Here is a 25531-nt window from a genome sequence, read left to right as displayed (position 1 = left end):
AAGTTCTACAGGAGATATGAAATATGCAAAATGATTGCAACGGCTATGGTCCAAAGTTGATTCCTTAGCGGTTTTTTATACCCAGAGGGGCTGTAAAAGTACGACACATTTTCGTTGCTCTTCTCCTGTTTAAAATCCCCCATAGTCGTTAATGCAAACTGCCGTGGATTCTAGTTTATATTTAAGTATTACAGATTTATAGGTATATACTTCAATATTTGATGGCCATTTTACTAAAATTGAGCAAAAGCACCAAATTCCACGGGATATTTTATAGAAAATTTATATTTCGTATAGATATCGATAAAGTATATTTTTATATAGCATTTATTCTTTCGTGTTATTAAAATATCGCGATGTGACATTGGCGAGATAATAGTCGTTCCATAAATAATTTTTAAAGATGCAAGTAATTAACGTGTTTTATTCGAAATTCCATGCATAGTAAACGATCAAATTACAAGGAAACAATAATTTTAGATGATTACCGAGAGAATTTATTCAGTAAAATACACGTTGTAACTTTGTTTTAAATTTTATCCATGATAAATATAAAATTTACCGCAAATCATGATAGTCCAATCTCGTTATAGTACCGATGAAATTTCAAAATATTTCATATTTACGATAATCTTCCATATATAATACATACAACATAATACGTATAATATTCGTAAAAGATTTTCATATGTGTTCGAATATTTTCGTGAATTACTATGCATGTGAACGTAGCATATTTATTAGTAGACAGCTCGAATACCATACAGTTGTTGAAATAATTAGGATATCACCCTTTCGTGTCTAATTTCAATACGTCGTTCGCAGCAAGTCAGCGGTGGCTGTAAAATCCGCGCTTCCACGCGTAACAAATTGCGAATTATACCGGTCTCGTTATGATTCATGGAATATTCCCTAAGCGACGCTGGTACACGTCTCCGCGTACACAAAGACCGCAGCGCTCGCAACTTCCTCCGCGCATTGCGAATCCATGCTAACATCGAAACCCTTTTACAATCCGCGGCCATGATAATCCTCTGGTTCGCGATGCTAACGCGTGGTAAATTTTCCAAGAAATTGTTGCTGGACCAGCGAATTACCAACCAGCGATTTAATCGGATGAACATTGCGTTTCATCCATGCAGGTTAAAGCTTATCGCGATACACGTGATCCGAATTGAGACAGTGGAATCTGAATGGAGAACCAAAGAGATGCAAGCGACATCCTTGGAACTTTTTAATTAAGAGCAATAATAACTAATTATACAGATTCTTGAAAATAATGTTGTGAAATAATATCAATAACCGAAAGCTATGTAAAAGTATCGTTTAAAAATTAAAAATTGAATTGTTTTATATTATTATTTTTATTTTGTTCGTATTTTGTGTGTAAAAAAAATATGGAACAGTAGCATGTTTTATTTAAGGGACAATATATTAAAAATTATAAAAAATGTACGAAATATTGTAGAAAATTTAAAGAATATTATTTCACGCGATATACCAATATTACTACGCAAATCTTTGTCAACGAACTCTATTCTTTTCTTAACATTATTGATGTTTTTAGAATGGAAACAATATTAAAAGGGAAATTCCAATGTTGTGTAGGACGATGTTTATATTTCTTGCTGTTTTAACTTCGTATATCAACCGTGTCCTCGCCTGTGTATTAAGCGTGTTAGTTGTGCTCCGCTTCTCGTCTCGGTAACATCGTTACAGCTATAGCAAAGCGTTAACGTGCCACATAAAACTCGGTAAAAATGATATAGTGCGATCGTTACTGGTTGAACATAGTGCGTGGTATTTACGAAGTGATTGGTTTCTATTTCAACGTATTTCGTCGCGTTAATGCTGTATTTATAGTCGTTTTAATGCTTTCGAATCTCGTTCGAATTTACTTGCGAATCGTTTTTAACGATCATAGTTCATAAAATGAAACAAAATGATGATACTGTAGTTGATTTCTTATTTTTAAAAAGATTACGGTTGCTTTCATTATTACTGCTTCGTTCGTCTGTTTTTATCATAAATAATATTTGATTACTTTTTCATTTAATCGATGTACCTCGAGCAGTTTCTTGGGTTACAATATTTTCCAATTTGAAATTATTTTAATACATCGTAAGTGCTGTATAAAATTTCATTTTCTTGTTAAATATAATTAATATTTCATGGTATTCACAATTTTTGCCAATATAAGATTAAATATGATGACAGGTTTCGCTGTGTCCTATTTTTTACCGCGTAGTTAGTAAATTATTTGTAATATTTTTTAGTAGATATTTCTAACTGTTTCCTAATTTTATTATATTCGAGTGCTTGCAAGTCGGTTAATAAATTTTTCATAAAAAGATAGTAGAAAGCAATAAACGCTATTGAATAGCATGAAAAAATTATTAAGACGTCTGACACAGCATTTAATTAACTATTGTATCGAGTGAATCAAGAAACCTGAAAAATGTATTGTGCGAGGATCAGCGAAGCTAAGATTCAACAACGAAAGGTAAGAATAAATAATATTGAATCGATAGGTACTGTTATAATTTCTGTAATATTTTATGTAAATATTAATTATACTTGGATTTTGATCGTCTGATAGAAGTAAAGATATATTAACGGAAAATCGCTGGAAATTTTTATATTCTCGTGAAATTAAATCAAGAATATAAAAGAACAGTATAAAAGATATAGTATTAACGAATATTATATAGGTATAATAAATTTTTAATACAAAGGAGCTATGATAATAGACAAAGAAAGATCGGTTTATTTATTTTAATCTAAAAGGTTTAATTTTCCTCAATTTTAATTTAATTTACTATTAAATTAATATGTACCTGCTATAAAATGATTACAAATGGTTTACAAAAGTATGTTTATAATTTTACATAATTCACAAAAATACTACATTCAAATGTTCTTGGCAATTTTATTAATTAAACAACCTTTTGTTTCCAATTAAACTTGGCGTGTTCGCATTTTAAATATCAGGTGCATTTGAACGTACAATTTTCCACTTAAATGTCCAAGTATGGCTTTAGAATTGCAGAATATATGCATGGTTAAAAACGACCTGTAAAACAATATGTAATTATATACTTCGAAATTTTGTACTACATATCCTTCAAATCAATCTTAAATTTAACAACTACCTTTGATATAACTGTATCCAACTTACGCTATTTCCTACATACTATTAAACGTACCTTGTTTAAAATGCACGTCACCGAACTCGATTCACGTTCCACAAACTCGCTTCATTCAACGAACTGTAACACATCAGAATATATCTCAATAAGAAGATATATACTCCATTTACCAACAACACAGATATATACATGTACTTCGTTTCAACGACAAAGTTGAATCGACATCTCGACATCAGGACCTTTCTCGTTTAACATTTTCGTGTCCGCGATACTGTTTTTAAGAATTTCTTTTTATGGATACGACTGTAATGAATATTAAATTCATCTTGTTGTATAGGAGTTGTTTTTATGCTATTGAAGCTTCAAAAAATCTGAAAATAGAGCGAACACATTTGAGCAAAGACTACTTTTGTTAAGGCTGCTATATTCTTGCATTATAAATGTATAAATATGTAAACATTATTATTAGTGTAAAAATATATATTATGAATGTAAGAATATATATACCACTACTATTATTCTTATATTATACTATACATGTATATAGTACAGGGTGTAACAGGACATATGGGAGATCCACTTCGAGAGCTAATCTCACGTCTGAGAACAATAAAAAAAAGTTCATGTAAGCATATACTTTGTCTGTCGTTGTTTATGAGATACAACGAATTTTGTGTGTACGCAACACCTGTTGAAAATATCGAAACACTTAAGAATAGAATAGAATAGCGCAGAATGGATCAGAATAGAACAAGCGTATCAATAGATTTGAGAAACACCAGAAACCATTCAGAGTGTAACCTGATCCGCATGACAACACGTCTACGTGTTTACCTTGAGATCCAAGGTAGTCGTTTACTGCAGTTTCTGTAAATGTAATTAGATACCACAGAATCAAAACAAAAAATTCGCTACGTTTCATAAACGAAAACAGATAGACCGTTTGTTTATATGAACTTTTTTCATTGTTTTCTTTTTTTGTGTACAACCACTTTTCACGCAAGGTAAAACTTGCTTCTTACAAAATTCTTCAAAGCACGCATCCAAGTTTATCGTCGAAGGAAGTCGCATTAATTCGTCAAAAGCTCATACTATCGATTAGCGAATAGCAAAATAATGAGAAATAACAGTGCAATGTGAGTGGATCGCGGTCGCTGGCAACTCTGATCACCGCTCGGCGTCTACCTCATTATCGGGATTAATTATTGGCCGGGCGTTATTGTCGTCGGAACAACATATTAAGTTGGGCGAAATTTCGTCGAATTACTGTGTACGAAACTCTCGTATAAGAGCAATGGGCCATTCAGTTGTAACAAGAGCAGATGCGCAGTCTCCGTGGATGCTCCTCCGAAGGAGGAAGGGACCCGGGCCTCGAGTGCTACGTCGAGTTAAGTTTCCTCCAAGTGCACCGCAAACGAGGCTCTACCCGTGCCAGGGATGCTGAGGCCTCGCGGTAACTGGCATCGCGTGCATGTCGAAGCCCGGTGCTCCCGTAATTCCTGGAATTAGCAGAATCCCGGAACCGCTTCTATCGGCGATAGCGCTTTCACGCTATTCCCGGTACGTTCAGATTGTCCTCTCGCCTACGTTTCGACTACTAGCGAAACCGGCACAGGTGTACGACGTCCAATGGTAGGGGAAAGGTAGACGTTTCGCTTGGATATCCTACAACAGGTTGCTGGAAAATCGAACGTCTTCAGCATTCCGCCGACGATATCTCCTTTTCTTCGGTTATGATTACTATCACAGTCAATGGACAGAATATTTTGGTGGTGGTGTTGCGACAACGGATTGCCTGTCGACTTAGCTAAATACCATATAGTCAGATTTAGCCATAAAAGGAACCATTTAATTTTTGACTGAGCTACAAACGGTGTATCGCTATCTTCACTGAGTCGCGTTAATCCTGCGGAGGGTTATATATCACGTACCCATCAGTAGATTGTGAATTCTTATGCACTTTCATATTTTTGTGAAGAGGATTAAAGAAGTTCTACCTACGTTGTAATTTGTTTCGCGTACGAAAGGGATGAGCCGTTCAGAAGCTACAATGATCAACTCCATACATTGAAAAATATAAAACCGCGATGACATTGCAAACAACGCTTTTTAAATTTACTTTAGAAATTTTGCGATGAATGTACTTCTGGACGTGAGACGTTGGTTTCTTGAAGATGGAATGTTAATCGTGTAGCTATGTAATGGAAATTAAGAAATGGTATTTAGCGTAAAATTTTCCTTCTTCATTTTCTTAAGTTTAATTTTTTTAGAAGAACATAAGACATATAAGTTTATGAAATAAAGTTTGAAGTTTTGTATTTAAATGATTGTTATGTTTTGCGAAGCGATATATTAAAACGTTACGCCGAAAGTTTATTGAATAATTCACGGGTGTTAGAGATTGTATCGGCGTTTAATATTTATTTCACAGGTGTGATTATTTCACACGGTTTTCACACTCTAGCATTGCTTACGTCAGAATTAAATCAAGTTAATTAAACTTTGACCTAATGCATTACTGTCACGGATTGATCGCAGTTTCCGGGCTATTCTTTCAACTTGAATTTCGTTAAATAAATCAATCGGTGTCCCTCGATGAATATTCATCCACCCGTGTTACCTTATCCATTACATTTCTCAAAAAGGACTGTTTGTGAACTTCATTAGAGTAGTTTTTATTTTCTGTCCTTTTATTAAATTGACTCTTTCTCCACTTTCTATATTATTATCAAAAAAATTTATTCATATTATTATATGAATAATATTATTCATGTAATAAATAATTATTCATATTGCTTCATTATTTATTTTACATATTGATTTCCTTGAATTAATTTCCAGCAATCCAATGATTTCAAACATTGCAATGAAATACGTATTGTTCTTTTCTTTCACGAACTGTTTCATCGCGAATTTCCAAACAAGAAATATCGCATTTCTTGAAAGCATAGAATGAATTTCAAATTACTAAAAGTTTTATTCTCTGCCCTAATTTCGCGTGTTCTTCTTAATTACTTTTATAAAAATATACATTTTCATAAAAATCTGCACTCTACAAATCATCTTGCCCTGATCATGAATAACCGAATCGAACCACGAACGATCAGTTTTTACCTGAATCGTTAGATTTGCTCCATTTCTCTCAATCGCAGAACGCTGCTATTCGTTGATCGCGTGGAAGCAAGTTGGCAAAGAAACACGCGGAAACGCAAGAAACGATAGACGAAAATTTATTAAAGCATCGTCGGAGTGTATCAAACGAAGCGTATTTACTTTTCCCCGTGTATGTATAACGTCGCGTTTTAATCAACGGCACGGGATCAACCTATTTGTACATCCACCGGAAATAACACAGTGACATAGTTTTCTCTTCTTTCCCTCCGTTCTGTTTTTTCTCCCTTTCCCTTCTTTTTTTATTTCTCTTGTTCATTTCCCTTTCTATCTTTTACTCGATACGCGATTGTGTCGCCGCGTAGGAACTTCGTTGAAAATATTTCGACGATGCAGCATACGTACGCGTACGTAAATCGCCTTTAGTAATTCAGCGCGATAGTACAGGCCTCGTAAATCCCATAAACGATGATATACCGGCATCGAACGATCGATCTTTCGTACGCACACGATTCTACCTTCACAACGGAACAGAAAAAGCCGATCAATGGCTTAAGCCTTTGAAAAGGGAATAAGCATCGAACTTTTGCCGGATGCAAAGCAAGAGTGGTAGGATAAAAGGAACGAAGAAGGACTCCTCGTAACGTCGGCGATCGGTATTTCTCGTGTTTGCTTCCTTCTCTTTCGAACGATTTCGATAAGATTTCAGAGAGTCTTAAGTTTGATTTCTTTCTAGTTTCTCTCCAATGGAAAGTAGCTAGTTTTAAGCTTCTCCTTAAGGTAAACGATCAGAGAGATCTTGAAACTTTCGGATGAGATACATGCGATTTAAAATTTACAACCTTTTCGTGTAGTCAACGCGAGACTGTCTCAAATTTCCAATGACGAGAGTGAGCTACCTGTCTCTGTTGTTGAAGAACCGGAGACTTGAAAAGATCGTTTTGAAATACGAATAAAATGAATTTTCGAATTTTTATTAAAAATCTCAAATTTTCCTTAATCCGTCAACGAAGACGTTTCGCGTGTAATTCATCGGACTGTTTAACGAATTGCGAGCTTATTTTTCTCCCATTTCGTACTAACTTTATATCGCTGTTTGAAAACCTCTCCATTGCATGGACATTCTGCAGCTCTTCTCCAACTTCTTTAAAGACTATTACTAATGAACACGCTAAATTCGACAGACGCGCATTTACACTTTTACAGCATTAATTAAGACAGTAAATTACATAGTAAGAGTTAGATGAAATTCGTATCAAACGTTATGAGACAGCAGTGTTTTAAAATTGAACAACGCTTTGAAAATATAAAGGAGACTTTCTATCTGATTTTCGTACCAAGTTTATATCCTTCCCATCCTCGTTTCTTATAGTCTTACGGTCTCATTACCGCTTCTACGTCTTCCCAAGAAGCATCTGAAATAAATAATCGGGCAGATGTGTCCAGGCAACCAGTATGCGAACGATATGTACATATTCTAGGGGTTACGTACGTCAGCCACGAGACACGGGCCACGGTCGCGTATATCAGCGCGAAAGGGATGTTATGTACCAACAAAACATTGATTCGCTAAACTCATGATGTAATACGTCCATTTGAAATGAGGTTGGCCTTCGGCCAAAATCCTCGTCACAAAACACTGTGTAGGCAGCCAGCAAACATGCCCGGCAGAGGAAATAGGTCTGTCGCGGCTTTATTCGCCGATCGATACGACCAGAGAAGTATCATGAGCCTCCATCTCGCTTTCTTTGCGTCCGTTCTCGTCCCACCCTTTCGCCAGCTATCTTTCTCCTTCGTTCCTCTATCGCAGACATTTCCCCTTTCCTTCTGCCATCTCGATTCACCCTCTGGAATCTAGAGTTGTTTTCAGCCTCCGAACATCGCCGCGTGTGTTTTTACGGCTTCCTCTTGATTCACGAAACCTCCTCCACTTTCGCTGCCTCCGTGGACTAGTTGAGAATTAAGGGCACTTTGGCAAACGTATCGGGTTCAGCCAGTTTTTCTCGTGCCCCTCCATGCGAAATCGTGGGGATTATTTCGTGATAAATCTCGCCTATTAATGGGTTGACGGCTGCGAGGACAATGAGACAATGCAAGAAATGAGGATAGGGAGGGGAAAATTTAACGCAGATATCAGACGAAGAAAGTCATTTTTATCTTAAGACTCGTTCTATTTAAAAGATTGTTATTCTATTTTAAAATTGTTGTCCCGTATTAAACGTTGTTGTCCTACTTTCAAAGTTCTTGTATTTATCTTAAATTCATAAAATTGGTTTCTTATTTTTAAATTGCTCTCTCTCTCTCTCTTTCTCTCTCTCATGTCGTACAGAAATTTGTCTTCTTTCAAATACTCGAAATTTTTCACGACCACGTCTCTCGTTTTATTTGAAATCGATTAATATATGGTTTCCTGTGCTGGAGATCATGGGGAAACAGATTGTTGCCTTCCCTCGTGCATCCAAAGAATTAAGTGATTTTATTTTAGAATAATAAAGACGCAATGTGAAACGTAACTAAAATTTGGGACGCCGAATACGGAAAATTAAAAGAAAAGGAAGATTGGAATATGAATTGACCTATATTTTAAGAAATTGATTGGTTCCGAGGTTAAAAATGATGGCAGATGGAAGATGTCTATAAGAATATTGTACGAAGAGAAAATGAATAAAAACGAACAATTTCAAAACTCGAAACCGTAATGAAAGGAAGGCCCTCGTTATTTGAACAACTACGATCATAAGTTTTACGTAAAATTTTCTTTGATCAACGTTCTATACTGTTTACATAGTTATGCTTCGGCCAACAGCAACTTGAGAAGTGTGTTTTTATTAAAATAAGACAGAAATCCTTGAAATACCGATACTGTTTTTAATCAATGGCAGCTCGCGCGCTTCGAATCATTAAGGAAATGGAATGAAATAAATACTTAAGGCTGCATCGAATAAAAAGGCAAGGGTCAGTTTCAGGGTCTGTTTAGTAAGAGTCGGGCGTACCATTACTCGGGAAACTAGTTCACCGGAAAAGAAACGAATGGATGAGAAACACGAGAGGGTAATTGAAAGGGAAGAGGAGAAAGGAAGTCAAACGAACGAACGCTATGTTTATATCGCGGCGAAATCGCACAACACCACTGGAACCTACTATACGTGTTCGTTAAGTAGCTGAGAATTAATTACGTTTCAGTCCCTAATAAGCAAGGAAATTGAAATCGGGTTTCCGCGTGTTTATCATTCAAACGCTTTTAAAGAATGCAGAGAGCAATTTCAAAGAATTTTCTTCTTCTATTTGCCGTGTCTCTTTCAATAGCGGCGCTAGCTATTCCTCGTATTAAAATAAATTCCACCCTAAATTAACTGTTTTATCAAATAAAAATACAAAAGGATCTCCCTTTATCGTCCCTTTCATAAAAATTAGAGAAATAAGGATATTTACGTTAGACACCGTATATGAATGTTGTTTCATTTTCATTATCAAAAATTGATTGAATAACGACGTTGAAAGCTGAAACGAAATAGGTATTTTCGTTTCCACGACGAAGGAACGTCAAAACCAGCCGAAGATCCGTTCATTGAAAGGTTTCTGAAATGCTTTCAAGGAACTAGTTCATGATTGAGAAAACGAGTCTAAAGGAAATATGAAAAGAGTCAATCGATGTAGAAAAAGGGAAACCTAAACAAAAAAAAAAAAGCAGGAAACGAACGTATTGACGCAGCGTTCGCCTTAAGAGTGTTCGTCGATGTAATTGCAATAAAAAGACAGATTTTTTAATAACTATGAAACGTAAAGAAGTCTGTCGTTAAAATCTGCTCTTTAGTAGTAATTGAATTTCTCGACAAATATCCCAAGATTAATGTACGATTTTCTTTCTCAGCTTCAATTGTTTCTTTATTTCAAACGTTCCAAGATTTCGCTGATTTATTTGATTCAGCTATAAAATCTATTACTGTCTTAATTTTTATCTATGTATAAAAAGATTTATTGGTTGCTAGAAATTACTTCTAAAACGATTGTAGGTTTTATAACAAATTCCATGCTATTGTTCATGTTTTTGCCGAGAAACAGTCTATTGTACACGCATCTAATGGACTAATGTCTAGGCCATCCAACAAGTCCTGGTCTTTAATCAGCCACGAAGTCTGTTAATAACTCGTAGCTTGAATTTTTCAGATCGAACGAGTGTAAAACGATGAAAAATATATCGTTGACCGAAATTCAATTGAAACCGATACTCTTTACGATAGATCGTGATATGACCAGAGATTGGAAACCAGGGATCCAGAGTATCTAATATCTAGTAGATATCAATATCATATCATGTCGTATTATGTCAATTCACATCATATCACATCACATCACATCGCATCATATCATATCGTATCATACATAACATCAATTTATATCTGTATAAGTAAATACCGTGAATATAATCATAATATCTTTTAAATGCATTATTATGCTAAAAATGAATAATAAAATCCAAATCAGTATTATTTATTCTATTGTTATTATTATTGTTGTCGTTACTATGTAAAGCTTACTATGTACGAATTCGCCTATTCCAATCTTAAATACTAAGTAGGTTACAAATATAAGTAGGAACGCAATGATATTACGAAAGTATATAAATCGATATATAAGTGACAATATTTCCTTGATATAGTACTGGTTTGTACCACCCACTTGAGTCTTATTTCAATCTTTATCGCTCGTAACTAACGTTACATTGTCCTAAATGAAGGTACGCTGACTTCGTACGCTCCGGGCAAATTACTCTAATTTTCATTGCACTCTGTATAATGTAGCGGGATCTTTGTACATCTCCTTCAGTATGACACTTCATAATTTGCCTACTATATTTATTCGTGTATATTTCTAGTATAAGTTCATTACATATTGACCAGTCTTTTAGAACGAGTTCGATTGACTCTGCTTTGCACCGTCACATATTTCAGCTAAGATGCAAATTCGTTTAAATTAACAGTCAAATAAATTAACAGTCGATATTGTAGGATCTTTACTACGATTATTTTATTTACAATAAATGGATTAAATAGATGTTTGTTAAACAGAAAACGATGGTTGTTTAACGTAAACTAATCACAATAACGTATTATAATTAAGACAACTAGATAGTTAATTTGCAACTCTCGTCACCACAGATCTAACGCTCAATTCGCACTCTCTGACCTCTCAACTCATAATAATTGTTAATTCATTTATCATTCCTTAGCAACCCCTTGTCTTTTGTCTTAGCCTCATGTCTTTTGTCTTAGCCCCACCACGCACTTGTTCCGCAACCGCTTGTTTATAATTCGCCCGACACCCTCCTGGCTCCTCGTCCACGATACTACAATATTAGCATATGCTATCTATCGTTTCAAAACTTAAAGAATCCAAAATTTCGAATCGATTGTCCGATCACAGACGATTTTTCTTTTAAGAACTTTCTATTAAAGTTAATAGTAAATTCGCGGATACGGACGCCAAGAGTGTTTAACGAGCTCCGAAACTCTTTCCGCGATCGTTGAAAACGTTGAAGCGTTTTCGACGCAGCGCCTCGAACGTTAATGGGTTAAGAACAAGTCTCGGACTCCGTTTCCATCCACGTTTCATATTCGACTTTCTAATGGCCTCTCGAAAAATACATGCACGCATACGTATGTGTGTATATCGATCGATCCATCGATCCATTTGGTTGCACGTACGAGCGCGCTGTTCGTTCGATCCGAATTCAATCGCATTCGGTGCGTGTCTTTACGGTTGTTCATGCACGGCTGCGTGTGCACCTGCACTCGTGTGTATGGTATTGTATTGATTCGTAGCGCGTATAGATTCTGCTCGAGATCATCTGCAGATAGACGGCTGGCGGACGGTATCCGAATACGGAAACGTTGCCGCATGCCAATAATCCGCGACTGTTATTATCGGTGTAATTGGCATTCGACTGGAAATTTTCATCAGATGAATGGCTATGCTTTTCTTTCGCTCGCGGCCACCCTGACAAGCAGGTCAGCCATCTGACCAAGTTGACTTGCGTTCGAAAGTTTGGCTCGATGATTTAGTAGCAACGTATGATGCAAGAACGGAAACGATCTCTTTTTCTTTCGACGTCGAATCAAAAGCGTTGATCGTGTTACCTATCGCTCGAAAATTGACTCGATGATTTGGAGGTAACGTACACAATTGTAATTGTGTAAAAGTGTAGGAACTTTCTTCGTCACTTTCCTTCGACGACGAATTAGACGGATATGTTACCTTGCATTCGGAAGTTTGATTTAGTAATAACGAGTGATACAACCTACATTTTTGTAAATTATTATAAGTACATGGTCGGTAAGTATGTTCAACAATAAAATTTATCTTGCTTCTTTGTTTGTTACGGGTAAGCATTTGCAGCGATACCACGAGTAACGTTATGGGTGAGTCGAGCAATTTTGATAAAATTAATGGTACTTCCTGTACAATAATAAAACAGCTTCATTGCTAAATTGCCACTACCCACGGCGAAGCTCGTGCGCCGTGATCATGCGATTTTTCTACCTTACGTTACTGAGAAACAAATCGAAATAAAGGATACGTAATTAACGATTAATCAGGTTACCAGGTCGATAGCCTTTTGCATTAGATAAATCGATCCTTCGTAAAGAAACGATCTACTTTATCGATGTAATTCGTGTGCCATTAATGGCGAACAGTAACCAATGCTAAAAAGCTTCTTTCCTGAAGAGATCGAGCCACGTAACGAAAATTGTCGGTAAACTCGCCAGAGACGAAACCAAAAACTACCATCAATCACAAACGATAAGCAAACGTAAAAAATTCCTTGGCGAAGAGATTGAACCACGTAATGGAAACTCTCAGTAAATTGGTCAGACGCGAAGGCCAAAACTCTGACCTAAATGAACAATGGGATCGGCGAAAGAGAAGAAAAGAGATTGACGCGCCTGCTTCTTTTTGCAATTCATCGGGAAAAGTCTTTGCATGATGCCTACGAACCGAAAGACGCGCGGTATCCTTCTGCGTCGCAGTAATCAGTGATGTACACGCTTCTCATTTTCTATGCGAATGAAAGATGCATTAGGGGCCATTAACTCAGATGACACTCTTTATCCGGGCAGCGGGAACAGAAAGTGTCGGGTGACGTTCCTTCGAGATGAACTATTGCATTCACTTGCATTGTCGGCCTGTTCCCTTGAACTGAAATAAATGATTTTGCGTTCTTTGTACGTAGCGGCGCGAAGCCCTTTTCACCTCCGACTAGAATAGAAAGCGCGTTTATAATAATATAAAACGAGCATCTCTTTCCAAGGAAACGTGTTTTAGACACGTAACAAGGCAACACGAACCGAGTAAATAGAACTTTCTTGTTATTTTCTTTGCAACGTGTATCTTCCTGAAAACGTACCGCATTAATAAGTTTTTACAAATTTTTTGTTTTTTATAACGAATCGTCATGTAGAGAAGATTACAGTATAAAGGTTAATTTCGAAAATTAAGAGCATAATGAAAGCTTAATTTCGTGTCCTTTCTTTAGAGCAGATTAAAGCGAGGTCAAGTTCTTTTACTTAAACGAGGTTTAAATGTAATTATAATTAAGTTCTTCCGTTAGTATTATTTTGTTTGAATGCGATAGTTTCACTCGTTTCGAACGGATAGTTTTATTTAATAATTGCATATTGATATTCATTCAGTCAGCTTAATCCTTTAGAATTTAAAAAATAATTGCTTGAATAATTTGATTTATTTATTTTATTGAGAAAATAAAATTTTACTTGAGGAAAGTCTTCCTGACGTTGTTCTAATATAAATATTTGTATTATGTTAAATTAAACTTTCCTTTCGTTTTTTCAGTTTTAATAAGATTTTGCCAGACTACGTCTTGTACTTTCGCTAGAAAATCTCGTCTCATACCTTGGTTGTACGTAATATGCAGTCTCATACATAGTGAATATGCACGAGATACTTTCTTACGGTAATGGAGGATTTACTTTTAAATTTTTCTTGAGAAAACTTCCCTAAGATTTTATTCGCGTATTCTATATTACGGAAAATTTAACGATCTCGTTAGAACCTATAAAGAATTCACGTGTCTGATTATTCATTCTTTATTTACTTATCTTTTCATCTCAAACCATGTTGCGTCTTTCGACGAGTTCTTAATTCACTGACAGGCCGTGTAATAAAATAACGAAACACTATGACACGATGATGAAATACGATATTATAAAACTTGTATCAAGTTCGCTAGAGGCAATTGAGAAATTTCACAAAAGGCGGAAGTGGAACAGCGTAAATTCTCTTCACAAAGGAGACAGTAATCCTTATCACGGCTGAAAGGTCATGAGATCTTTTGCCCGCAGACCATCACAGTCACAATTGCATCCAATTACTCGTTCCTATAGTTGTCTTCAGACCTATTCAATAACGAGCACTTTACATCTCCACTTTATTACATCGTAACGGCTATTCTGGCAATATTTTTTAAATAACAAATAAACTTGAGAAATAGAAAGCGATTTTTTCCACTTTTCGAATCACATTGAAGCTAACATTGGTCAGGTTAAATTATAAAACGCAAGCATGTTAACGCATGCTTGTAATGTAATTATGCGAGTCACTGTACATTAATTTTAGCGTAGCTTTTCTCTTTCTCGCCTCAGATTTCTGTATTTTTAAATAAATCAATTTTTAAATAAAGATAAAGAAAGAACTAGCATATTCGATTCTAAAAACGATTAGTTTAAGAGATAGTTTTCTTTAGTTTCCTTAAATTCGGTATATTTTTTCACGTAAAACCCTTGTTTTGATTGCACCATTAATTACAAGACGCCATGTATACATAGACAGATATATATTTCGATGAGTTGCAATTAACGACGTTTCTTTTTCTTCACTGGAGAACTATCGTTATTCGACAACCTGGTCAAAGAAAACCTCTTTCAACGATAAAGTCACTTCTACATCTGGTTCCGCGATAGCAAGTATAATATCAGATGGGAGTTAAGTGAAAGTGGGTTGTGTTGGTTTTCTTCGCGAAATCTCAATACACCGTCGAATGTTTGCTGATAAGGAAGGTGTAAGGGAACTTTTCAATTCGCTTGAAATGTTGCTCGTAATGTGATTGTAATCTCAAACGATAGTCTGCGAATGGTGAACAGAGTAGAGGCAGGATGAAGAAGTTTAAGTAGCTTTTTTCTATTTACATTTTCTGTGAATTCACGATGTTTCGTGGACGTAGAACGAAACATTCTTCCTCGAAGAATTAGTCTACAAAAGACGACAGTAAGCTGATCGCGGATATTTATGCAAATTTGTATTTCCAGCAAATATGATTTACAAAATGAAACTTCGAAAATTATTTTGTCGTCGTACCTTGGATATTTTATATATTTTCCCGTATTATGTGCGTTCCGTACATTTTTTCGTGTTCCAATTTTTTAAAAACTCGTAAGACTTCGCGGTCCAACAAGAAATTTATGGAAATGTATATTCTCGAAAATATAATTCTCAAAGTGTAATTTAGAAAATTGTTTTATCCGTAAAATATCGTAACTGTACTTTTTATATATTTTATATATTTTCACGTGTTATGTGCGTCCTCATTTTGGTAGCATAAAATTTCTCCGAAATGTATAAAAATCCGCGATCTACTGACAATAACGAAAAAAGACAAAACGAAACACAGTGAACACTTTATCTCTATCGTCGATTACTTAGCAACTTGTTTTCGGCGTTTTTCGCTCTTCGACCTTACAATTACTCGTCCCTGGAGTCTGATTCGATTTTATTCGAGAGCAAAAAGCTTCGGTGTCGCGCGTTTCCTGCTGCTTTTAACGGTTCTGTCCACGAATAATGTCAATCGTATCATGAAAATTTAATTGAAGCGGTGACCGTGTATAATCATTATAGGATATTGATGAGGTCGATTCGACGAATAGCGAGAGAACGATTTTCCATTCGCACGGATCGTAATTTAGAGAAGGAGAGATATTATTATTCTTTGCGTCATCGGTCTGAAAGGAAAGAAACAAAGACATTTTAATTCCCTGTCCCTTTTTTCCTTTCATGTAGATACGCTCTATTAAATGGACAACTCGCTAGAAGATCCGTTTCTTTCGGTCGCTTTTTGCTCTCGATCCGTGCAGCAATTGATTGAAAAGGATTTACAAATACGTCACAGCTGTTGAAACTTATTTATCATAAAGTTGTAGAAATTTTATACAGTAGGTCCTCGATTAACCGGCTCAATCGGAAGACAAATAGCCCGGATAAAAGCGAGGCCCGAGGGGAAATAAGTAAAAGCGTACGTATCTATTTTCTATAGCAAAATAAGCTCCTTATTCTTGGAAGAGATATTTCCTTTCATGATATAGTCATAACCAAACGTACATCTCTATGTTAATTTTATTTACTTTTTACACATACGTTGTACTAAATACATTTCTACAGACATTTAAAAAATTGTTAAAACGATTTTAAATTTGGAGGGGAAAAAGAGAATTTTATCTTCGCTTCTTATTTTATTTTATACGTAGTATATAACACATAACGTGTATTAAGAAAATATATCCACACAGACAACAGATACGTATTATGGTAAAGTTTGAAAAGAATTAAAGCAAATTATGAAGTATTTACTAATACGCATACACATATGTGTACGTACGTATATTATCTTCTTTAAAGGGAACAATAGATTTGTATGAAATTAATTTGTCGTTTTATTCATCCAGACTTCACATCGCGTCGTTAAAATATTGTCTCAGCGATTATAGCATTTGGCCGAATCAAAATTCTGAAATTCCGTTGACATATTTCCGCTATTTCTGGCGAACATCGATACGCCAAATGCTATTTTCATGTAAAATAAAATCCTATTAGCCGTCGACACTCTTCCGATTGCTGTCTCCTCAATATGCTTTTTCACTGTCGATTAAATATTACATCGCATTTATTTTCTATACGTGGCAATTTGAAAGTAAAAAGCTGCTTGGTCTGCGAAAAAGTTTTCTTTTTAATTTTAATGTATGCATATTATCGCTTTCATAAATTCTACGTATTTTACATAAAAATTTGAACTTCGTTATAAGAATTGGAAATTGGAAATATGCTAATTCTTTAGGAATATTCAACTCTATAAAGATTGATATTTGGATAGATAATTTCCAACCAATAGTTTCCTCTCATATCTCTCATATCGTAAAAATATCTTTCTGGAAATATTTTTCTAGTGTCTGTAAGAAAATTTGAAATATTCGCCTCGATAATACGTATATTATTTTTATTCGAGCAATTGATATTTTTAAACATTTGGACGTATCTGTTAAACTTAATAATGCGAAAATTATTTTCAAACGATGTATTGAAAATGAACAGTAGAGGAGGTTTAAAATTATCATTACGACGAGATATGTCATCGATAACGTATCGTTGATAAGTACAATAAACGCGTAATAATTGAACAATAATTTTATGCATCTTAAGAAATCAATCGTCAACGGTATAAAATGAAAAGATAGTTTCGAGATTGTCAGCGATAGAAATAGTTGTTTGGTATGTCAGTTTCAAAGACAATTTCGAATTTATACTTTCAGTCGCAAGATCGATAGCGGAAGTTGCAGAAGGTTTGCATATTTGCATAGTTCGCAATGATGTTCGATACTCGCGATTGATCGTGTTTACGAAACAGCCTTTCAATAGACAGTTGACAGGAAGTCAGAGCAAACATTTGTTGACCGAATACGAGCCATGACAGTTTTCACGTTGGCAATAGCATCGATTTTTCATAAGAATAAATATTCGAAAGTTTCACAATTTATACCTCCGTATCGATAAATCATGGAGTTTTCTGTGTTTTCGTTTTAATTTAAATTCACGCCAGTATAAAGTGACAAATGTCATCGAATAAATGAGGAGTACTTTAATTGCGAGCTGCCTTTAATTTCGTCAGGAGCGCAAAATAATTTGCCAATTAAACCGAGTTTCGAAATTCACTGACTTATCGCATCCCGTATTTGCTTACGTAAATACCGAGATATGAATATTTAAAGCAATTAATTGCAGCCAATACGTAAAACACAAAGTGATCCGTATAAATTGTTCCAGTGTACTGCGCTTGGAAATGAAATATTAATCGCGAGATAGCAAATCGAATTAAAAAAGAAATTAATATTAGATTAGACGACGATTATATAATTATTATTATGCGATTATGAAGTACTGAAATTGATATATGGAGGGAAAAAAATGTCCTCCTTCCTTCTTCTTCTGAAAGAGCAATAATATTCCCTTTACTCTATGAAAAATTGAAATAAATCAGTGGATAAGGAACAAATTTTATGTCCATTCGTCATCACGTGTTTTATTTAAGGCTGGAATTTTATTAAAAATTTTTTAATAAAACTGCTTTTTACCTTGAAATTTGAAGATGGTAGAAACTGTTAAATATTTTATTCTATTTTTTCTTCTACATATTTTACATGCTGTTATATTTTAATATCGCTACAAAAATGAAATATCGCGTTGCTGTTGGAATAAAAGTAATGAAAGACGTCGCAGTAGTGTCGTCCAATATTAGTCAGACACAGAGTTGGTACGCTCATATCTAAGTATTTCCAGGAATTATTTTAAGCCATATTTAGACTTGAACGAATTCCACAGTTAAATGGAGACACATTTTACAAGAAATAATTACACATGATGATCATAAACTGCTCGGATTATTATACTATATTCACGTGTTTACTAGAATTCTCTGATGAATTTATTTAGACGAATGTATTATATATATTATTGTATAGTTTACAATATAAATATTGTACCAATTAGTATATTAATTGCTTATTCCAATATACGATATTAGTTGCTCAAATATAACGATCCTAGTTACACAAAACTGTATCTTTTACCATACCATGAAATGTGCAATAATGTGAAGACAATTAAAATAGTACAAAAGTTTTATTCGCACAAAGTGCTGATGCAAATATTCCAAATAAGAATTAGAGAAAAAGAAACTTGAAATGATATTTAAAAGTTAGAAATTGAACGAAAGTAATTTAAATAATATTATTAAAACTGAAATACAATTTTCATTTATTTTCCAAATATAATATCGATTTTGAAACGTATGCGCCAATTCCTAGGAATTATTTGATAGTCCGTTTTCACTTTATCCTACTTTTTTTTACGAATAATCGTCCCGTTCCATCGAAATTCACAGGAATCGAATATTCTTACCGTGAAAATGTCCTGTGTGATAGTTATGTTTGCACTCATCAATTTTTCAGTGTCACTAAGTTCACAGTGGAAATCTAGCTGCTTCGTAATTCTCGATTCTCAAACTCCACTTCACTGCAGACGGAATAATAGAAGGTGAAACGAATTTATTAAAAGAAAGCGGTTATTCCGTGACACGTTAGAGGATACCTTTCTTTCTTTCTTTACACATTGATAAATGCAATTTGCATCTTAGACTCGCGTAAATAAAAGATCCTTCGCAAATAACCACCATACAGTATTTGATGTTTAAATAAAACATTTGACAAAGAACAAAATTAGAAAGATGAAAGAGCTACTATATAAAAAAATGTATAATTATTCACAATCTTTTTCGCCTTGAAATAAATCCTACAATTTCAACGAATATCGCTATATAGGTTTGCTAAAATTATCAGTCGATCATAGGTTACAAGCGTATTTTCCAGTGCAAGAAAGCTATATTAGGTGATAAACTGGTAGATATATCGATAAAAGAAAATTCAGGGATATATGAATAGAGGAAAAATAGTTTTCATAACGAAGATAATAGCAAATTTATAAATAGCATGTAACGTAATATTAACGATATAATATCACGTGAAAGTGCAATACAACGTTTATGTTTGTTTGCAGCAAATTGATGTTTGATCAATCATCGAAGCCTCCGCAATATCAAAATTAAGTCTCTTCTGTAGCGCGGGATCCCTTGACCTCTGAATCGCATGAAATTAGATTACGCACCATCGGGAAAAAGGTCACCACCAGAATCCAATTTATCTCGATCATGGTGTTGGAATGCGCATCGATATTTCCAAATTACAATTTCGGTGCCTCGCCAGCAAATTACGAACGTCAATTACGATTCTAATTGTGAATTAAAGCGTTCCTGGAACATCGACGGTACATTTGCACGGTTTTAATTCCTCCTCGCGCTTGTTTTTGCTTGCTTCTGTCGATATCATGTTGCTACGGTTGATAGAAACCGATTCTCAATTGCGATTATTAAAATAATAGAAATATTTTTTCGAAATTATTTAACAATGTTTTAGTAGATATTTTTAAATTATTTTCTTCCTATTTTTCATTTATTTCTCTTTTTAATGAGATTGATATACCTATAGGTATATCAATTTATATTTATCAAACATGAACGTAACATACGAAAATCTACATACAAACGTCACCAGTTAACAACTGCAAATTTGGATAGAACGCTTCGAATTTATCGTCATACGGTATTATTACGCATACCAAAGCCATCGCAAAAGTATCGTTAAATATCATATCGTAGATAATTAAACTCGTATCGATCGACAATCGTATTGCTGACACATTTTGCGTGTTCTTCAATATGTATATCTGCACATTTTATATACGTAAACGTCATACGCGTGCGTCCCCCGGGTATTTAACTTGCATAAGCATTCGCAGCTTAAATAACCACCCATCCAATCCACCTAAATATAAAATCGTTTTAATCGAATATATATATAATCGATCGTGCTTTATCATCGATCGTTTGAGATCGATGTCGCGGACGTTGAGCCGACCCTTAAGCATACGTTGATTTCGTTATCCCGGACAAAGGATGGTGGCTGTTAGCGTTAGGGTAACAGGTATAACAGGTCGGTCGTTGGACGTCGTTGCGAACAAAACGTTCGGAATCGTCGACATTTCCCTGGTCCCGATATTCTTTTGTCGGGCCGGGTTGGATTTTACGAATCCGGGCAGAGCGATGGTCGCGCGCTGCGACGGAATTAAATTATACATTCGCCATCAGAATCGAGTTTGGCCCGGCGTTGGCCGCGATGCATGCCGGCGTTTCTGTTTGTTTCGTTGATTTATGAAGCATGGCGGGGACACAAAACACAACAACTCCCGCGCTCGCCCATCCCAGCCACGACTGTCCTCGGTAAAATAGAACAACGAGCCGGTGACGTCACGTGTAACCACGCCTACCAGCAGCCCACCTTGCCCATCCACCCCCGAGTTACCCTACCAGACCAACCGTCTCACCCTGTCTCTCTCAACCCTTTGCTATAACGCCACCACCAATTCACTTTGTGCAGTTTTATGCATATTCATTCGGCGTCGTAATAGCCCCTGCCATTAATTCGAGCCGCGGCCCTACCGCGCTCTGGTACATGTAAATCCAATATGTCGTTCTCGTGTAACCGACTTGCTACTTCTCCTCACACACACACACAATCGCGCCTGCGCGAACACACACACACACACACACACTGTATGTGTTTTGCGCGGTATACACAAAGATGTTGAAAAGATCTTATTAATCCTTTCCTCTTACTGTTACTAAAATTAATGCACACGTTTGATAAGTCACCGATATTGGGGATTTTGTTCTTTTAATAAAATATGGAAAATGAAAATTGGAACTCAAAGTCGCTTTGCTCTTTGTTCGTTAGATAACTTGTTTTTCACACTTCGCTTCCCTCATCGAGTCGTTCATACTTATACCTTCTCGCTCGTCCCTTTCACACTCAATCGCGCCAAGCTTAAAAGCCGCGCATATAACAGCGGTTAGATGCTATAACCGTGTGAAGTTTATTTGTCATTTTCAATATCCTACCCAAATTTATCGAGCGGCCAAACATAAGTCAGTAATGGATCATACATGACCAACTATACATCTGGACAAGCTCTGAACAAGACTACGAAGACACGCGCATCTCTAATCGAAAGAGAATCTGATAGCCCTAGAATCCAGCAGTTGGTCGGACTCATTAGAAATCTCGAGTAGTCTCGGATTCACCCGTACGACGAGGCACGCGAATGGTACGGAATCAAAGCGGACAGAAGCCAACCGAAGGGAAACAAAAAGGGACAAGAGAAAAACGGAAGAAAGAGAAAGAACAATAGTTCAAAGGACACCGCAACGAGGACAAAAGCTGGTGAACAAAGAGCGAGAGTTAGCTCGGTCGGGCCGTTTAGAATCGCGCAGCCGTTCCTCGTTGGCATGCTCGTTACCCGGAACTAGCCCCCGAAGACGACGACGACTTGGCCGACGTCTAGCAGGAGTAAGGGTGGTCTGGAAAATTCAACGAAACAGCGAATCGATTTGGTCACGGAGCAGCTGGCCGGGGACAGAAGCAATCAGAAGTCAGGAGGAAGCTCGTGCCGGGGAATGAGGCTGGTCTGCCGACAACGAAGAAGGGACGACGATGGTTCGAGTGGGTGACTGTCGAGAAATGTAGCTAAAGGGAAGCAAGAGATGAAAAGAGAGATAGAGAAAGAGAGAATCGTCGAATTCAGTCGGAGAAAGAGCCACCGACTAAGGGTACGACCGGTTACAGGAGTTCGAGAAAGAGGAACGACTGATAGAGGGAAGAAACGATAGGAGAGAGGCTTGGGAACGAGAAAGATGGGCTTTAGAGAACGAACAGAGTAGGGTAGGGGCACGGAGGTTAGGGAATGGGTTGGTTTAACTCGCGCTATTTGAGATAATTGATAGCCAGAATGGGTTCACATCCTCTGGCTGGCCTATATAGCTGTGCAGCTCGACCCAATGCAATTTCCTTCCAACTGGACAGAGGACTGCATTAGCGATACCGACCGGCTAAACTATTGCCGTGTTGCTGCTGCTGCTGCTTTTGCCTCTGCTCTTCTCTCTTACCAACCTTATTCCGGGGAATTCCGAGTGGCGCTCGCCCTTGGAACCATTTTCTTTTGGGATTCTGTCCCATTGACCGGAGCGGTGGCGTGAAACATTTATCGTACCCAGCGGCCGGAGGAAAGAGAGCCGAGAATCGGCTGAAATCTTTCATCACACGTGAACCAGCACGACTGTTTCCCGAGGGCGTTGCTCGGCTTATTGAAAATGCAGCCCGGGACGATTACGTGTTCGGGGGCTTGGTTTTGCTTTCTAACGGATATCCTCTCAGGATATACTGGAGGTAAGCTAGAAACGGCTGCTTTATACAGTATTTATTTATTCGATTCAGTGGTACAGTATCGACTTGTCCATCGGTAAAAGATTTTACGTTGAAGTTTGTTCGAACAACAAATGAATAATGTCCGAACGAATATACGTTGAATAACTTTTACGAGTAGAATAACAAATAATTCGAATTCTGCTATTAATTTGAACATTTGTAAAAATCAAATTAATATCACACACGATTGATCGACAACATATTGAATTTTGTAATCGCTCTCTCGTAAAGAATACAAAATACAAATTGTCTTGTCTACTTTTCCTGTAGCCTTCAATTGCCAACACTAAAATTCTTTCTTATTTCATTTACAAGAGATAACCGAAATATTCAATATTCGTTCGAACAATATTCATAGCGATCCATCAACGAAACGATAACGGAACCGAAAGCCGATGAAAAACACGCGTAACCGGCTAAACGACATTATCTCGAATAGACACAGAATCGTTCGATCGTATACAAAGGGATGTTCGCGCTCCACGTAGTTGGTCGACCGTAACGAGACAAACTACTCCTAATTCCGGAGGACATTGTGAAACTGCTTCTAGCAGGACGATTCGGCCACGTAGCACGAGTACGTACCTGGACCGTGGGTGCCAGCGAGTTGCAAATTGGATTACCGTATCGACACCGTGCCGCGAGCACCGACTAACGAGCCGTACGAGAGCCGTTTTTATATTTACCGGTAGATCGTTTTCGGTAGCGTAATTGCGTTTCGCCGGCCTGTCGATGGATTCGAAGCGGAATTGCTAAACGGCCGACAACCGCGAGTACTAACCCCTAGCTGAACATCCGGTTTAGGCTTTGATGTTTACGGCGATTGTACGGCTTTATGCGTTTCGAATTTTTCAACACGTTGATGCGCTAGCCTAAAGTGTTTAAAGTCCTAGAGGGACCATCAAAGTTTTGTCACAGTTTACACTCTTCTCACGTTTCGAAGGAAATTTAAGTTTTGCGGGTGTATGAGTTTGCAAAATAAATTTTCAGCCACGAAACGTTATTTAATTATCTTAGAAAAATATTATGTAGCTAATTTTAATTGTAACCCTTTTAACAAACTTCAGAATAGGTTCATAGCGTGTTTCACCTGTTTAGCACAGTATCATTCGTTAAGTACGTTTTAAAAATCCGTTCCGTCATCGAGTAATTGTTTGATACGGTAAAGGTTGAATCAGAAAAATCATCGTTTTATGGAATGACTGTAGTAATGCTGGCCGCGCATCAATCTCGAGCTTGTCCTTTCCGCTGAATTATCCATCCAACTGACATCGGATCACGAGTATCGTTAATTTTTATTAATATTTTGTAAATGTTCAAGCAGATGACAAAACTACATATTTAATCTGAAGATTAAACACAGAGGTAATTTTGATGTGACATTAATTAACGGCATATCGAATTTTAAAATTGCTCTTCTATAAAACTATAGAGAAATATTACTTGTCACAATCTTTTCTCTTCTTCACTTCAAATGGAAGTTCAAATAATTAATGCCATAATGTGGAACAGTTCTATGTACAAAAGATGAAAGAAATTCTGAGAAACAACTAATTATGGTAAAAATGGTGACAATAATAATGTTAGTGGCATAGCATAATGTTTGTTAGTTATATTTATAATTTATTTAACGCTAGAAATTTCTACTTCGGAGGCAAAAAGATCGAAAACATCGTGTTTTTCATCTGTGTGCTTAGCCTGTGTCCAAGTAACTTGACTAATCTGAGCGAAACTTAAGAATGCCAGCATTCGGTGTTTATTCTAATGCCAGAGGTACGTAGGGCAAACGATCCAAGCAGCTGCCATCGTTTGGCGATCTCCACATTGTCTCAGAGAGCTGTTACCTTTTCGCAGTCGCCATAATCGTAAAGCTTTACGACGAATCGAGAGTACTTCAAAGCGGTGGCAGCGCGCTGTATTGTCAGTTTGCGTGTCCCTTACTCGTGGGATCCTTATCGAACTTGCAGAACCAAACGACTTGTGCATGTATATATACAGGGTGTTCACTTGAAAACTTCACGTCCGATTATCTGGAAAATCGGATAGGCATTTTGAGAA

General features: G+C 36.4%; 1 protein-coding gene across 1 annotated transcript in view; it reads left to right on the top strand.

Moving 5' to 3' along the window:
• The first annotated feature begins 2176 nt into the window (after positions 1-2176).
• The window catches only part of LOC100649430 (E3 ubiquitin-protein ligase MIB1), a 160537-nt gene continuing 137182 nt past the window's right edge, over positions 2177-25531 (top strand). The window contains exon 1 of the mRNA XM_003402196.3: positions 2177-2503. The gene's annotated coding sequence lies outside the window, so the exon portion shown is untranslated. The remainder of the gene's footprint in view (positions 2504-25531) is intronic.

The sequence above is a fragment of the Bombus terrestris genome, chromosome 3 (genome assembly GCF_910591885.1).
Source record: "Bombus terrestris chromosome 3, iyBomTerr1.2, whole genome shotgun sequence".
In the NCBI taxonomy this organism is placed as follows: domain Eukaryota; kingdom Metazoa; phylum Arthropoda; class Insecta; order Hymenoptera; family Apidae; genus Bombus; species Bombus terrestris.
The sequence above is the reverse complement of the archived record's forward strand: the minus strand, read 5'-3'. Positions and strand labels throughout refer to the sequence as shown.